The 16,499-nt window shown below is 43.1% G+C and overlaps 1 long non-coding RNA gene across 1 annotated transcript; it reads left to right on the plus strand.

The window, feature by feature from the left end:
- The first annotated feature begins 1,761 nt into the window (after positions 1-1,761).
- LOC309382330 lies at positions 1,762-8,394 on the plus strand. Its single transcript, XR_014173661.1, has 3 exons — positions 1,762-1,845; positions 3,670-3,886; positions 8,066-8,394. It is a non-coding gene; the product is annotated as an uncharacterized lncRNA (long non-coding RNA).
- The last annotated feature ends 8,105 nt before the right edge of the window (positions 8,395-16,499 follow it).

Here is a 16,499-nt window from a genome sequence, read left to right on the forward strand (position 1 = left end):
TCGTCATTGCATCAGTTTACAGATTACAACCTTACATCAGCTGGCAGCTATTAAATCCTCATTGCCTGTCAGTTATGATTCTCCACAGGGGAGATGCTCTCATTAAGCAAGGAGAAGTGCATAGTAGGTTCTCTGCTGAGCTGAAGTAGACTTCTGGTATCTTCCTGGGCAGATACATAGGGATATAGTTTCCTTGCATGATCCAATCTGGGTCAGTCACTGGGATCAGAGGTTTTGTCTTCTGAGTCTCGTGCTGGAGCCCATTCTCAGAAAACCAGTACACCTTCTGGTAGAGAGATGTTCCCTGAAGATGGTCTCCAGCATTAGTCTGAAAGCTCGGAAGACAAAATCTCTTGTCCCGGTGACTGACCGAAATTGGATGCTGCAACATTACCCTGGGACACGTGTATTTGCCTTCATTCATGATATATTTTCCTTATTATCTAAATGGTTTGTCCTTCCTAACCATTTGCCCTGGGATTTAATCTGACCTTACATTGGTCCACAATTTATGACAATAATTGAGGCACAAAAATCTATTGAAAAAGGAGACATTTGTTAAGTGAGTTTTGCCCCAGTTTATGACTTTTCTTGCCACAATTGTTAAGGGCATCACTGCAATAAGAGTTAAGAATCATGGTGGCACCGTGGTTAGAATGCAGTACTGTGGGCTAACTCACTGTTTACTCCATGAGTACGATTCTGAGCAGCTCAAGGTCGACTCAGCCTTCTATGCTCCTGAGGTCGGTAAAACGAGGACCTAGATTGTTGGGGGCAGTATGTAAACCTCTTAGAGAGGGCTGTAAAGCACTAGGAAGCGGCATAAAAGTCTAAGTGCTATTGCTATTAATTAACATGGTTGTTAAGTAAATCTTGCTTCCTCATTGACTTTCAGAAGGTCACAAAAAGGGATCACTTGACCCCAAGTCACTGCAACTGTCATAAATATGAGTCAGTTGCCCAACATCTGAATTTTGATCAGATGACCATGGGGATGCTGTAATGGGCATGTGAAAAACAATCATAAGTTATTTCTTTCAACTTTGAATGGTCACTAAACAAACTGTTGTAAGTAGAGGACTGCCTGTATTAATTTAATTTCCGAGCTGATATAGCATCAGAGCCACGGTGGCGCAGTGGTTAGAATGCAGTACTGCAGGCTAACTCACTGCTCACTCCAGGAGTTCAAAACTGACCAGCTTAAGGTTGACTCAGCCTTTCATCCTTCTGAGGTGGATAAAATGAGGACCCAGATTGTTGGGGGAAATAGGCTGACTCTGCAAACCTCTCAGAGAGGGCTGAAAAGCAATGAAATGGTATATAATTCTATGTGCTATTGCTATCAGTCCAAGAGCTGCCATCTGCTAAGACAGGCCTGTCAAACTGACGGCCTACAGGACAGATGCGTCACACACAGCCATGCCTAGGCCTACTCCGCAAAGGCAAAAAACATCATGATACATCCCGAGACATCACATGACGTGATAAAGTTTAACAGCTGTGAGATGTCTCCCCCACTACTTCTCTGCCACAGACCCATCGAAGGATTGGCTTTCTGGCTATAGGTGGCGGTTGACGATGCCAATTTCCATCTGTTCCTTGTCTGTCCCTTTAAGTACGGTGTGCTGAAGATGCAGCACTATGGAAAAAAAAAATACTGGGACAACAATATATTCCTTGTGGTTGGGTATATTAGAACGTACTGAAAAATAAACATTGATAAATAGTTTTCGTGAGCAGAAAGGACTGTTGCTCAGTGGCTTGTTTGCTTCATCTGGTAGGAATTCGGCTTCACCATTTTTACCAACACCAGGCTACGCATCCCGGGATACTGCTCCGACGATGGTAAGATCTGGAATGGGGAGAAAGTCATAAGGAAAGGGATCTTTTACAATCGAGCTACTTCCAGGATTGAGTACTGGAACTCTTGCATGGATGGAGGGCTCGATAACTGAGATTTGATTCCAAATTCCTCTGTTCCAAGAGACTGTGTTCCTTTGTTGCAGGAATTAGGTATATCTAGTCTAATGAAAAGATACGATAGAAATTGAAATAGAATAACAGGGTTGGAAGGGACCTTGGAAATCTTATAGTCCAAACCCCTGCTTAGGCAGAAAACCCTGTACCATTTCAGACAAATGGTTATCCAATCTCTTCTTTAAAACTTCCAGTTGTTGGAGCATTCACAACTTCTGGAGGCAAGTTGTTCCACTGATTAATTGTTCCAACTGTCAGGTGATGTCTCCTTAGTTCTAAGTTGCTTCTCTCCCTGTTTAGTTTCCACCTATTGCTTCTTGTCCTGTCCTCAGATCGTGGTCTTCCAATATTTGAGGGTCTGCAAGAGAGAAGAGGGGGTCAACCTATTCTCCAAAGTCTATGTAGATTTTCAGTCATCCACGTCATGGTCGATCCAAGGGTGCTTTTTCAAGAGGCAACTGGACTTTCTGGGTTTTTCTTGGAAGACTTTTCACTTCTCATTTAAGAAGCTTCTTCAGAGCTGATTTTTTAAAATTTTCTGACCGTGAGAGCAATCAACCAATGGAATAGCTTGCCTTCAGAAGTTATGGGAGCTTCATCGCTGGAAACTTTCAAGAAGAGGCATCTGTCAGAAATTGTATAAGGTCTCCTGCTTGGGCGTGGGGTTGGACTAAATGACCTACAAGATCCCTTCCAACTCTGTTAATTTGTTAAAAACCAGAAAGTCCAGTTGCCTCTTGAAAAGGCACCTTTGGGACTATTCTCCTAAGCATCTGAGGGCAGGACAAGAATCAGTGGTTGAGAACTAATCAAGGAGAGGACCAACCTAGAAATAAGGAGCTCTTTCCGGAGAGAACAATTAACCAGTGGAACCGCTTGTGTTCAGAAGTTCTGGGTTCTCCAGCACTGGGGATTTTAAAGAAGAGATTGGCCAACTACATGTCTGAAATGGTGTAGGGTCTTCTGCTTGAGCAGTGTGTAGAAGACCTCCAAGGTCCCTTCCAGCTCTGCTGTTTCATTTTTCCGTACCCTAGAATCCACATGATCTGCCCCGTGTCATTGCTAAAAATTATGTCACCACATGGCCAATGCCACTTACTTTCTCTTGATGGCCAAAATCCTTTTCCTGAATTCTCTTGAGAAGAGCTGTGGTGGCACAGTGGTTAGAATGCAGTATTGCAGGCTAATTCTGCCGACTGTCAGCAGTTCAAATCTCACCAGGCTCAAGGTTGATTCAGCCGTCCATCCTTCCGAGGTGGGTAAAATGAGGACCCAGATTGTTGGGGGCAAGAGGTTGATTCTGTAAACTGCTAAGAGAGGGCTATAAAGAACTGTGAAGCAGTATATAAGTCTAAGTGCTACTGCTATTCCTGACTTGTTGAGGACCCAAATCCAACAACACTGTTTTAATTAAGGGGTTGGTAGTAACTGTCAAAAAGAGGATGGAGTTTACGGGGGAATCTAACAGGTGATGTTTGAACTCTGGTATAGAGTTCCATGAATCAAAGAAGGTGGAAAGGTTGAGGCTTCCAGTGGTGAAATTAGGACATTGTTCCCCTGTTGCCCAACTGTCCAGAAGCCTCCAGTCATCCACCATGAATTTATGCAGACAAAGACCAAAACTGGACCTGGGAGGGGAGGGGCTAGTATCCTTTGAGTACAACTCATCAAATGGCTTTCTCTCTGTTACAGCTATTCCAATGGAGTCTGATGCTTTCCCAATACCTGGAAAGCCTCTTGTTGGTCAGGATGTCTCTCACCCAACAACTGACTACGGGCAAATCCCTGGAGTTTCTTATCATGTTCACATTCCTCGTGGGCATCCCACTCCTCAGGTTGAGGCTGCCCCTAAAAGGACACCTCGGCACTTCGTTCCTGAACCGTGGATATGGGAACTCGTTAATGTAAAGTAAGTACAATAGCAGAGTTGGAAGGGACCTTGGAGGTCTTCTAGTCCAACCCCCTGCCTAGGCAGAAAACCCTATACCGTTTCAGACAAATGGCTATCCAAGTGGATGGCACAGCCTAAGAGATTCCCCTGGAGACCAATTTCTCTTGCCTAGGGGGGCTTCCAGCCATGGAGGGCTATAACCGCCCCTGATCCCATCCTCCCCAATGGCAAGTTTGAGCTGGCTTGGCTGAGCATGAAGGCAGTCATAATCCAATGTTCCTGGAAGGCACCAGGAGAAGTCAGCTGCTTAAAATTGGGAGGAGTCTGCCTGCAATTCATTCTGTGTCAGTCTGGCCACAGCTACTCCCTAGGAAAGAAAGATCCTTGACTCCATAGGTTTTAGAGAAAAGGTATTTTTTATTAGAGATGCAGCATTGATTTTTCTAAAGAAAAATCGTGTGAAAATCATGTCAAAGTTTGTTGCAGTCCAGCCAGCACACAAGCAAATAATTCAGCAGGATTCAATTATATATAAGAAACTTCTTTATATACAATAATACAACACATGATGCACGTATACAATACCCATCAGCTTTTTCCAACATGGTAGAGGGAAGAAGAAGTAGCAGCAAGTAAAAGCAACACAGGCCAGGATGGAAGCAAGCTAGTGCCAGTGCAGTCAAGCTCTTATATATAGAACAGTTAAATTAAGCCACATCCAGGCTCCAAACTGTCTCAGTCACCAAACAGTCCTCACCTGCCACCATGTCTAGTCCAATTCATGAACTCTTATATACTGACAAATTGTATATTGAAAGCAACTCCCAATCAGGCTCTGTTCCAATGTTTTGGGAACTTGATGTCTCAGGCACCAGTGCAAATTCCTTTCCCAGGTCTGTCGTCCTTGAAGCTCAATGTTAGTGTCTATACTCCCCAATTTCCCATAGCATCCTTTCACACCTCCAGCACGCTTCCCTTCCCAGATGCCCCCTTCCCCCTGGTTATGGCAGTTGCTAGCAAGCTTCAAAGACAGAGAAGACGAAAAGCTGACATCTTGACTGCAATACGGATTTTTTTTATGTAATCCTCAACTTATGACCACAATTGACCCCAAAAGATATGTTGTTAACTGAGAAATTTGTTACACTTAACAGATTTCTCACTTAACAACATATCTTTTGGGGTCAATTGTGTTCGTAAATTGACGATTAAATTTTACCCACTGGTTGCTGCAGTTATTAAATTAGTAACACGGTTGTTAGGTGAATCTGGCTTCCCCTTTGACTTTGCTTGTCAGAAGGTTGCAGAAGGTGTTCACTGCAAGAGTTATAAGTGTGAACCAAATGCAAATCATGTGACCATGGGAATCAACGGTCATAAGTGGAAAAAATGGTCATAAGTTGCTTTTTTTAGTGTCGTTCTAAGTGGTCACTAAGTGAAGTGTTCTAAGTTGAGGACTACCTGTATTAAATATTAAAACTCTCTAGGCAGTTCATGTCACAGCATTCTAACTCTATACAGCTAGTCCTTGACTTATGACCACAATTAAAACCAACATTTCTTTTTTTGAATAATTATTTTTTATTTTTACTTTCAAAACAAACACAACACAAAGAATCTTCCTTCTTTACATACTGTAGAAAGTGTATCAGTTGGTTCCAAAAAGGCTTTTGTGCATCTCTTCCACAGTCAACAAACATAATTCATATTAACTCAAGTATTTTAACGCAGATATTTATACATGTTACCATCATCATACCTCCATTTTCATTTGACTATAATTGTTTAAACGTCCTTCATCATAAAATATACCAAGATTTAATACATAACCACATACTGGAATTTTACTTACTATTTCTAAAATCCTCCCATAACACTGAATCCTTATGTCCTATTCTAGCTAAACACCCATAATATATAATAACACAGTTTTCTAATCCTCCTTTCCAAATCACTGTTTTCAATTTACATCCAGTTTCCTTATATTGTACCCATACTTATATATATGATGTTACCATTATCCCTCCTTTATTTAACTATATCCTGTATCATAACATTTCCCCCCTAATATTCAAGACTTAACTGTATCTAACTTAGTTCTTTTTTTATTAACCTATATATACAATCCAAAAGGATTTCTAATCTTCCTTTCATGGGTACCATTCAATATTCATATCCCATTATTACTTATCATAACACTACACATTGTATACATTGTTATCATTATCAATTATTTATTTAACTACATCTATTGTCACTAAATTTCACTAAGCTTAACTAGTTTTAAATTATACCCTTCCATCTATCAACCTGTATCTTTCCTGTAGCAAAACAGTCTCATATCTTCTGCCATTTGTGGTGTCAGTCCTCTAATCATCTCCTTAATCAACTTTGTATGGACTCCTCTTAGCAACTCCTTGCTTGCAAAATCTCTCATGTAATTTCGATGCCCTTCTTCTGTTTCCTTAATCAGCTTATCTTTAATTGTCGGTAGTGTTATCAATGATATTGCTAATAAAATTTCTCTCTTTAAATCCATAAATTCTTTTGTTTTTTCTTCTTCTATATCTTGCCATCTGGGGTAGATTTCCCCTCCATTTAATTCCTCTTTCAGTATTCCACTCTTTCCATTTTCAGAGACAAACCAATCACCATAAATATCAGCAAATTTAATTTCTTTATATTCATTTTCCTCTTTGATTTTTAGGATTTTAACCACCACTTTTTCCACTGGATAAACATCTCCAACTTCTTCATCATATTTTGCTGTTAAATGTCCTAAGTCTTCCAACTTCTTTTTTATCCTCTCATATGTGTTTGATAATTTCTGTATTTCTGAAAATGTCTTTTGTAGACTTAAAGTTTCTTTCTGCTGTTGAAATTGTGCCATTATCTCCAGCTAACAAACACTGCTGTTCTAGCTTGGAAGGTTAACAAGATTAAGCATAGATTCACAATAACGTTTTATTTTCACTTTTCTCTGGTTAAATATATACTTCAAAGGGACATCTGTATGCTTTTCTTCTTATCACTCTCTATAAACAAGCAGTGAGACCTTGGAGTGCCAAGCCAGGATAATCAGTGACAAAAGTAGGAGTGTTTCGTTTCCAATACACAAACCTCCAGCCTCCGGGTAGCCATGTTATTGTTGAAATGTTGCAATTTTCTTTGTTTCTTTTTGTATCTTTTTTGTATTTCAAGTTTAAAAAAAAGTCCGATTCTTGAATGAGTTAGAAGAACACCCACAGTAATGAAAGAGGAGAATTTTAGTCCATGGATTACAAAGAATAATAAAAGAAAAGAATAGAAGAAAACTTAATCCATTTGTTTTAAAAGGCTTGTATAAATTCCATCCATGAAGATAGCATTTAAAAAGTAAGATAACCCACTGTCCAAAACCATTCCAAACTTAATTCCGCTGCTTATTTCTTCTGTTCTCCAATTTAAATTAATTGTAAGTTTTTTATAGGCAGTCTCTTTTAAAATGGTAAAAATTCCTCACCAGCTGGAAACACTTTCTCTTTCCGTATCCTTCTGTTTTGGACCCGCCCTGATTTCATCAGCCTAATGGCTGGATTTTTTGTCGCCGGCTTAAAGAACTTCTCTTGGATCGATCAGGGACTTTGCGATGTTCCTGAGATCAGCAAGACGTATTCTTCCTGTTCACCGTCTCTGCGGGAGGGTTTAGGTCCGTTTGGACCACCCAGCAGCAAAAGTATCAACAGCAATCTCAAAGCATTGAGATCGCACGTCGTCTCGTCATGACATTGGCTCCTCCTCCTAAAACCAACATTTCTGTGCTTAAGCGAGACATTTCTTAAGTGAATTTTGCCCTGTTTTATGACCTTCCTTGCCATAGTTATTATGCAAATCGCTGCAGTTGATAAGTTAGTAACACAGTTGTTAAGTGAATCTGGCTTCCCCATTGACTTTGCTTGTCAGAAGGTTGCAAAAGGGGATCACATGATCTTCGGACATAGCAGCAGTCATAAGTATGAAGCAGTTGCCAAGCACCTGAATTTTCATCACATGACAATGAAGAGGCTGCAAAGGTCATAACTTTGAAAAATGGTCATAAGCCACTTTTTTAGTGCTGTTGTAATGTGGAAAATGGTCAGTAAACAAACTGTTTACAACCAAGGACTATCTGTAGTGGATTGCTTCCCTCACTTTCTATTCTCTTGTGTCCTTCAATAGATCTCGAGGAAAAAGCCGTTCTCAACGCCATAGTTCTAGAAGAAAGAGGCATCAAATTGAACCAACCGATGAAGTTGCTCTTCCTGTGACCATCCCGGACACCATCACCAAATGGAAAGCCGGAGCTTTTTGTTTATCAAGAGACAAAGGCTTCGACTTGGCCAAGCCCACTTTTCTGAAGGCCTCCCAGCCATCCAGCAATTCAGAATAACAGAGTTGTAAGAGACCTTGGAGGTCTTCTAGGCCAACCCGCCCTGTTCTGTCCTCTGTCTGCAGCTCAACATGCAGCTAAACCCACTTATCCTCCAATAAAACAGACCGTGTGCATAGATCTGAATGCTTTATTGAAAGAACAGGATGTGGTGAAACTGGGGAAAATAGGAATACATACAATGAGAACCAAATACAAGACAGGCAGTATGGAGTTACTGTTGAACATAACAGTTAATAAATACAAGTAATTTAAATCTCACCAGTGATGCTCTGTGGGTGAGATGTGGGTTTCTCCTTGGATGATCACGTGCCACAGATTAAGATGGATTCTTCTTTGTGCTTCTCCCTTCTCTAAATGCTAAAGGAAATGAAGTCTGGCTTTCCAGCATGCACTTGTTTAAAGTGCAGGTGTGATGACCCAGGGCATGGCACAAAGGCAACAAAAGGAGAGAATAGGTCTAATTCCCCTTTATTGCTCCAACTTTGCCCCCACAACGTTCCCGCATTCACTACAAGTCCTGGAGCAAAGCTCTCACATGCACCTTCAGAAGCCTCTGGCTGCGAGTAGTCCAGTAAGCATGGCTAGTCACATAGCAACCAAGGCCAGCAGTCCAGTAAGCCAGGTTAACCAAACAGCAACCAGGGCCAGCAGTCCAATAAGCCAGGTTAGCCCAAACATTAAGAAGGGCCAGCAGTCCAATAAGCCAGGTTAGCCCAAACATTAAGAAGGGCCACCAGTCCAATAAGCCAGGTTAGCCCAAACATTAACAAGGGCCAGCAGTCCAATAAGCCAGGTTAGCCCAAACATTAACAAGGGCCAGCAGTCCAATAAGCCAGGTTAGCTAAACGGTAACCAGAACAAGAAGTTCAGCGAAGCAGGCAAACTGGCAAGCCCCACAAGAGAGAATGCAGCAATCTCCAGGCTTAGGCAAGTGCACATGAGGCTCAAAACAGATTCGATGCTCGTTCCTGACAAATGCCCCTCCCACCGGCACCTCCTTACATCTCAGTCCCCAGGTGTACCTTGTGAAAGGGGGCGGGGCACTGTCCTCCCTCCTAGCCAACTCAATCTACATTGATCTCACCGTCTGTTCTCTCCTTGCTCTCGGATCAGGAGGGGGTAGTCCTTGCTCTTTTCCTGAGCTCTCCCTGTCTATAGGCCTTACCAATTCACAAAAGCCTTGCCTTGATGGACGCTGCCCTTTCCCAGGTTACTCCAAGGCCAATGGAGCCATCCTCTCCATCTCTGTCAGTTCTTTTTCCAGTTCATCTTCCCCTGCAGATTCAGGCTTCAATGGGGGTATGACAGTGGGCTGATGGGTAAAGAGATTGGATCAGATTCAAACAATATAATTGATAATTGTCCTTCCGGTCACTAGATGGGACTAGAGAGCAACAACAGTGTCAGCCTTCCAAATATCATCCTGAATTAAATCAGAGTCCAAGGCAGAGCTTTACTCAAAGTTCCAATTTAATAAGAGAGACATGTTGGTACATCTGTGGAAAACCCAAATCTCAAAGCTTCCTGGGTTTTCCACCCAGTTGATCCTTGGAAGAGGAGCTGCGCTCGGGTTCCCCCAAGTTGGTGGACCGGGAGAGCAAGACGTCCAGGATCTCGGAGGAGGATAAGTCCTCGGTGTACGACTCGTCCAGGTCGTCGTAGCTCTCCGTGTCTTCGGCGAAGCTGTTGTTGGAGCTGAGGCTGGCCAAGGTCTTTGCCCGGGTCATGCTGGTGATCTGGAAGCCCTCTTCTTCTTCAACTGGGCGCCCACTGGACCCTTGATGCCTCCTCCTCCCTGCAAGAGCAGTGCCAGGCTCTGCAATGGAGGCACCCTGGGAGGGCAGGAAGAGACCTAGATGGTGGCTGCAGCAGAGACCAGGGGAGGTGGCGTCGGCTGGGCCAGCGGGATGGGCGGGAAGTCCTCCAAGCCGGCACCGCTGCTGCTGCTGCTGCTGCCAGTCAGCCGAGGCAGCATCGCAGGCTGTGCCATCTTCTTCCTCTCCCGTGCCTCCACCACTGAGTCAGGCTGCTGCTGCATTGGGGCCGGCAGGAGGAAGGCTGGACGCCGCCACTGATGATGATGCCGCCTCCCTCAGGCACCACCCCAGCCAGGCTGAGGAGGAGAGGAGGAGGAGGAGGAGGCCGCTGCCCCCGACTTGGCTTCCCTCAGTGGTGGCGGCAAGAGGAGGCGGCCGGCGTCTCCTGAGGAGCAGGAGGAGGAAAGAGGCGCCCCTGGTGACGCGGACTCAAAACAGTCCCCACCAGCCATGGCCCCATCAAGAGACACCGCCGCCACTGCTGCAGCCACTGCCTCACAGGGCAGCCAATGGCCGCCCCAGCCCTGCTGCGCCTCAGGCTGACACCGCTGCCCCATTGGAGCCACCTTGGCAAGGCCGTAGCTGGCTCGCTGTGAGGGGGAGGGGGAGAGTGCGCATGGCCGGCTGGTCTGAGGAGATGCTCCGTCTCCTCTGGAGCTCTGCTGGGCTGGCTTAAGGGCAGGGGGAGGCGACCGAGGGATGGCGCAGGTGCCCCCCACCACAGACAGCAAAGGTGAGGAGGGGGGGAGGGGAGAGAGGGGAGGGGGAGGCTGAAGGGCTTCGGCTCCCCTTGGCCGAAACGGTCGAAGCTCGTCATCGGAGGAGGGGTGGAAAGGGGAAAGGGTGCGGCCGCAGCCCAGTCACACATATAAAGGGACCGTCGGGACGAAGCTGGAGAGAGGCAGAACTGTTCCGAATATACTATACTCACGACCAGAAGCGTCAAGCTCACAGTGGTGTCATGTGACATATCAGGACTCCCCCCTTTGCTAAAACGGGTGGGGTGGAGCCAGCATGTGACGTATCCAGCCTGTGGGCAGCAAGTTTGACACCCCTGTTTTGGACAAATGGCTGTCCAATCTCTTCTTTAAAATCTCCAGCGATGGAGCATCCATAATTTCTGGAGGCAGGCTATTCCACTGATTGTTCTCGTTCTCTTATATTGATTAGTTTCCATCCATTGCTTTTTGTTCTGCCTTCAGGTGCTTAACTCTGTCCATGTTTGCATTCAAGGTCTCAAAATCGCCTGAAATTATCCTGCCCCAATTTGCAAAGAAAAAAAAAACCCTACTACCCACTGGATTCAAACTTTCATATTTCTCTAAGACACTGTGAATTCATTTGCTCCCATTTTTGCCAGAGAATGGGCCTTTAATACTTTCCGCGGCCCCATTTTGAAAGGTCCAATTCCCAGTAGTGGGCCATGGCCAAGGCGGGTTGGGGATCCCCAATCCAAATCATGGTTGTCCCAAAGGAGAAAGAGAAATCCCAGGTGGCCAGAAACCGCAATCAAACCAGCTTTTATCCAAAGGCGCTTTGCTCATTTCAGCCCAGTTCAATCTTCACCGAATCCATCATTCTCAGTCCTTTTAGCCCAGCGTTTCCCAACCATGGCAACTGTCTGGACTTCAACTCCCAGAATTCCCCAGCCAGCAGGCTGGGGAATTCTGGGAATTGAAGTCCAGACATCTTTAAGTCGCCAAGGTTGGGAAACACTGCTATACCCCTTCTCAACCTTCTCATCCCCTGCCACTCTCAACGAAATGTTCCACCCAGAGCTGAACGAGGGCGTCCTTCAACCTTTGGTATGGAACAGGGCTGTCAGGGTGTGAATTCCGCCCTGAATTAACGAGGTGTGGATCTTGGCATTCCTTGAAAGCATACCTTTCAAGTAAGCGAAAATAAACCCGAGACATAATCTAATAATTTTTTTTAATGTATATAAAGTAAAAATACAAACTTACTAACTAAATTAATCACATCTTGGCAGAGCTCCTTTGTCTGCCTGCATACAGACAAAGGAAGGAAGAAAAGAAGGTATGGGATGTAATGACCTGCGCAGTAAATCATTTGCTGATAAGAAACAGTTCATTGCTGTACAGAATGTAGGCACAGCTGGCAAACCAAATAAATGCAGTGACACCCCTTCTTTTGCCAGTTGAGCGGGCATCATCAAATAAGGCACATCTTCTTCCACAGATACTCGTGTTGAGCTGCTGGAAGCAGTTTGTTGAGCATATCAGCAATTTGATATTGCGATTTAACAAAACCTTGTTTAACTAATTGCTTTGTACTTTGATAATGAATGTCAATGTGTCTGGACCTAGAACCTGTGAAATGTGACTCAGAAATATAAACCATCGATTCATTATCTTCCATCACGGTGATTGGTCGAATCGGACATGTCCAGATATCTGTAATCAAAGCATCAAATCATGTTAGAGAATTACAAGCATCTGAAACACAAGCATATTCAGCTTCAGTAGATGAACACGAAACAAAACTCTGTTTTCTCACTTGCCAGTAAACAGGACATCCATTTAGGACCATCATGTAACCTGAAGTACTTTTGCGTGATTTCTTATCACTTGCCCAATCAGAATCTGCATAACAACATAATTCTGCATAATCAGTGTGTGTTGGTTCTAGCAATAACTTCATGTGTTTAGTGTGTTTCAGGTATTTCAATCACTTCTTAACGCATGTCCAATGAAATTGTTTTGCCTTACCTACGTGTCGTGATAAGAGATTAACACTAAGTGCAATGTCAGGTCTGGTCCAACTACTAATGTACAACAGTGACCCAATGACTGAACGATAAAGTGTTTGATCCTCAAACTCAGGACTTGATTCATGTGTCAAGTTATGAAAATCTGTTTGCATGGGTGTCTTTGTTGTGTTAGCATCCTTCATGTTGCAATGATGCAAAATGTGATCAATTTTCTCCTCTTGTGAAAGACTAATTCAAGCATAATTCAACTGTCCCTCCTGGCAAATGTATTATATCTGGTTATTTTAGGGGTTTTTAAATTTACTGTATTTGTTTTTAGGGGTTTGAATTTATTTTATATCTGCTTTGTACAGTTCTTTTAACTACATTTTAACCTCCTCCATGTCAATTGTCAACTGTACATATTTAATTTAATCTTATTGTATCCTGTTATATTTTGTATGAACTGTACACCGCCCCGAGTCCCTTGCGGGAGAGGGGGCGGTCTAGAAGCATTAAATATTATTATTATTATTATTATTATTATTATTATTATTATTATTATTATTATTATTATTATTATTATTATTATTATTATTATTATTAAACCCCTTTTGTGTTTTGTCAATCTGAACACCTAAGTAAGTGCTAATATGACCTAAAGATTTCAATGTGAAGTATCTCTGCAAACTTTTAGCAAAAATCTCACTCATTTTCTTATTTGGACCAATATAAACAATATCATCAACATAGACAAGAATTATCTCATATGCATTGTTAGATCTTTTTGTGAACACGCACTCATCAGTTTCAGACTTAATAAAGCCCATTGAATTTAATTTGTCAGTAAGACATAAGTACCATATTAAACCTGACTGTTTCAGACCATAAAGACTTTTGTTTAGGAACCAAGTATCCCCTTCTTGCTTTCGGAATCCTAGAGAGCTTCACACGTAGATCTCTTCATCTAGGTCTGCATGTAGATAAGCCATGTCCACATCAAACTGGAAAACTTCTAAACCAAGAATAGTTGCAATGGTTAAAGCAATTTTTACACTCTCAGTTCTGACTGTCGGTGAGTAGGTGTTTGTGTAGTCCTCAGGATAACGTTGAGCAAAACCATGAGCTACAAGTCTAGCTTTGTACAATGACTCACCATTCGGTTTCTTTTTAATTCTGTAGACCCATCGAGTGCCAATGACTTTTTTGTTTGTTGGAGGTTTTGCAGGTATAAATACATTAAGTTTCTTTAAACTGTCCATTTCATCCTGCATTGCCTCATACCACTTCTGTTGCTCTGAATCAGGAAGCTGCTTGATTTGTGTAAACGTATCAGGAGGAAGTGTAACATTGCAAATCAAAGGCAAGGGTGTTTTTGTGAGTTGCCACGAATATTGTTGTGGAGGGATTCCTTTTGTGATCCTTTTGGAACGTCTTGGAACAACAGTCCATTCTTTTTCTGCTTCGTCCTCGTCCTCACATTCATCGCTAGCATCAGCATGTGAATGCATGACAGTAGTTTGGTTCAGGCCTTGTTGAAGCTGAAACGAAAGTAGGCCATGAGAATGTGACCTTTAACATACATAGTGCTTGCATAAGTTGTTGGTTAACTGCAAATATCTAACTGTGTATAGGATGTTTGCTGACCACAATATTTAACTAACCGTTTATCTAGCTTAGCATAGCGTTTGTATAGGTTGTTGGTTAACTGCAAATATATAACTGTGTATACGATGCATTATTAGGGATGTTTTTGAAAACCCCTTAACTGCTACATACCTATTAATTGTTTTCTTGTGGAAAATTGCTGAATGTACTTCTTTGTATGTGTCCACTCCCCCGCCTTAAAGAAACTGCTTAATAAAAGGGTCTGTACAGAACATGTCAGGAGGAATGTAGCTAACATCCTCCAAGCACTCTGTGCTTGCCTACCTCGAGCTAACTCTTTGTGTGGTGTCTTAATTTGCGGCCTTCGTCCACGTGTGGACCCTCCAAATTCCCGGTGAGGACCGGGGCTCGTTCTCCCACCCAAGGGAGAACCCTGAAGGCCCAGACAGGCGAATCCAGACTCAAGTGTGTTGCGACCCTTGCAGCGACATCTGGGGGCTCGTCCTGTCCTGTCTTGGCGTCTTCATGGGCACGATCGTTGTCTAGCGGTGTGCTCTCCTTCACTCCTGTGAACTTACCCGGCCGGACGTGCCACTGTGCACACGTAAGTCATGGGCTCCTCGGGCTCAAAAGTTTCTGCTCATCACCGAGAGGAACTTTTCGCTCTCGTGAAGCGTATTAATTCTATCCAAAAGATTAATGACATCATTGTCTATCCTCTTTCTAAATCTGCCTTCTCCCACCCCCCCTTCTGTTTCCTCCTCTGAAAAACACTCTTTGTATGTTCCTGTAAATGTTGATCCTCCCCTTTCTCCTTCTTCTGCCTCTTGCATCCCTTCTCCCTCCCAGGGTGGTCACGTTCCTCCCTTCTCCATTCCCATTCCTTTTCCCTTGACTCCTCCGATCTCCCTGTCGCCTATCCTTTTACCTTTGTGCCGGGCGTCCCCGGCCCCCCTGTCCATACCAACATTGAACTGCGTGTTTTAAAAGAATCTACAAGCATGTGCACTTCGCCCTGCCTGAAACACGTATAGGTGGACAACTCTCTCAGTATCTGGTCTCGCACCTAAAGGCGATGAGAGAGTTAACTGCCTCCTGCCTTAAAATCTCTTCTAATGGGAGAAAAACACTTCCCCATTTGAAAAACAAGGAATTAATTGGCCTTCTGTTTTAATCATGGCAAACTCACCAATAAACTAAAACAATTGGCTGATTTTAAAAATAATGGGAAAGTCCTGCCAGTGATATCAAAAAAGAATTTGATTTACCTTTTAACATACATTTGGTAGATATGATTAAAGTGTGTCAGGACATAAGAACATCTTCTCATAAAACTAATTTGTTAGCAGCTGCTTTATTACAAGGCAGCAAACCTCAAGGAAAGCGTTATTTTAAAAGGGAGTGTAAAAATCCAAGGAGGGGCATGTCTGTAACATCTCGCCCTCTCTTTCATCAGGGATCAAAACCCTAGTAAAAAATGATTTGTGTGTCTATGGATTGTAAATTGCCTTGGAAATAAGATACAACTCTCGCTTTCCCTTTCCTGACTTTTGCTTTTGCTATCCTCCTCCGTTGTGCATTTAATTTCCTTTGACTTACTGTTCTTTGCATCTATAATGATAGTGTGTAAAATTAATGTGATTTAATTAATTAATTGCTGGCCAGCAAAATGGACGTGCTTTCGCCTTGAGGCAGTCTGACACAGACAGTAGTCATTAAGGGCCCTATCACTTTTGTGATTAAAGCTACTGCCTGAGTTTTCACTGCTTTGGGGGTAAGCTAGTTCATTGAAATAAATTTAATGACTGATTTATTGTAAAAGAAATGTAACTATAGGTGTGAATAGGTGTGTATGTAGTCAGTATTGGATGCTTGAAATGTAAGATTTGTTGGCTGAAAAAGCAGAGTGTGTTGTGTTGAAAGAGCCTGTCATTTTAACAAAACATTTTTTCTTTTCCTCTCACCCCCCTCTTTGCCTTTGGTGAGAAGGCAGGAGGGGGGGGGCTGTGTTCTTTTCACCATTTTTTTTCTCCTCTCCCTGCGAGCCTCTGAAAGGCGGGGTTGAGGGTGATATCTGATGCCTGC

This window comes from Natrix helvetica, assembly GCF_964273705.1.
Source record: "Natrix helvetica genome assembly, contig: HAP1_SCAFFOLD_201, whole genome shotgun sequence".
NCBI lineage: Eukaryota > Metazoa > Chordata > Lepidosauria > Squamata > Natricidae > Natrix > Natrix helvetica.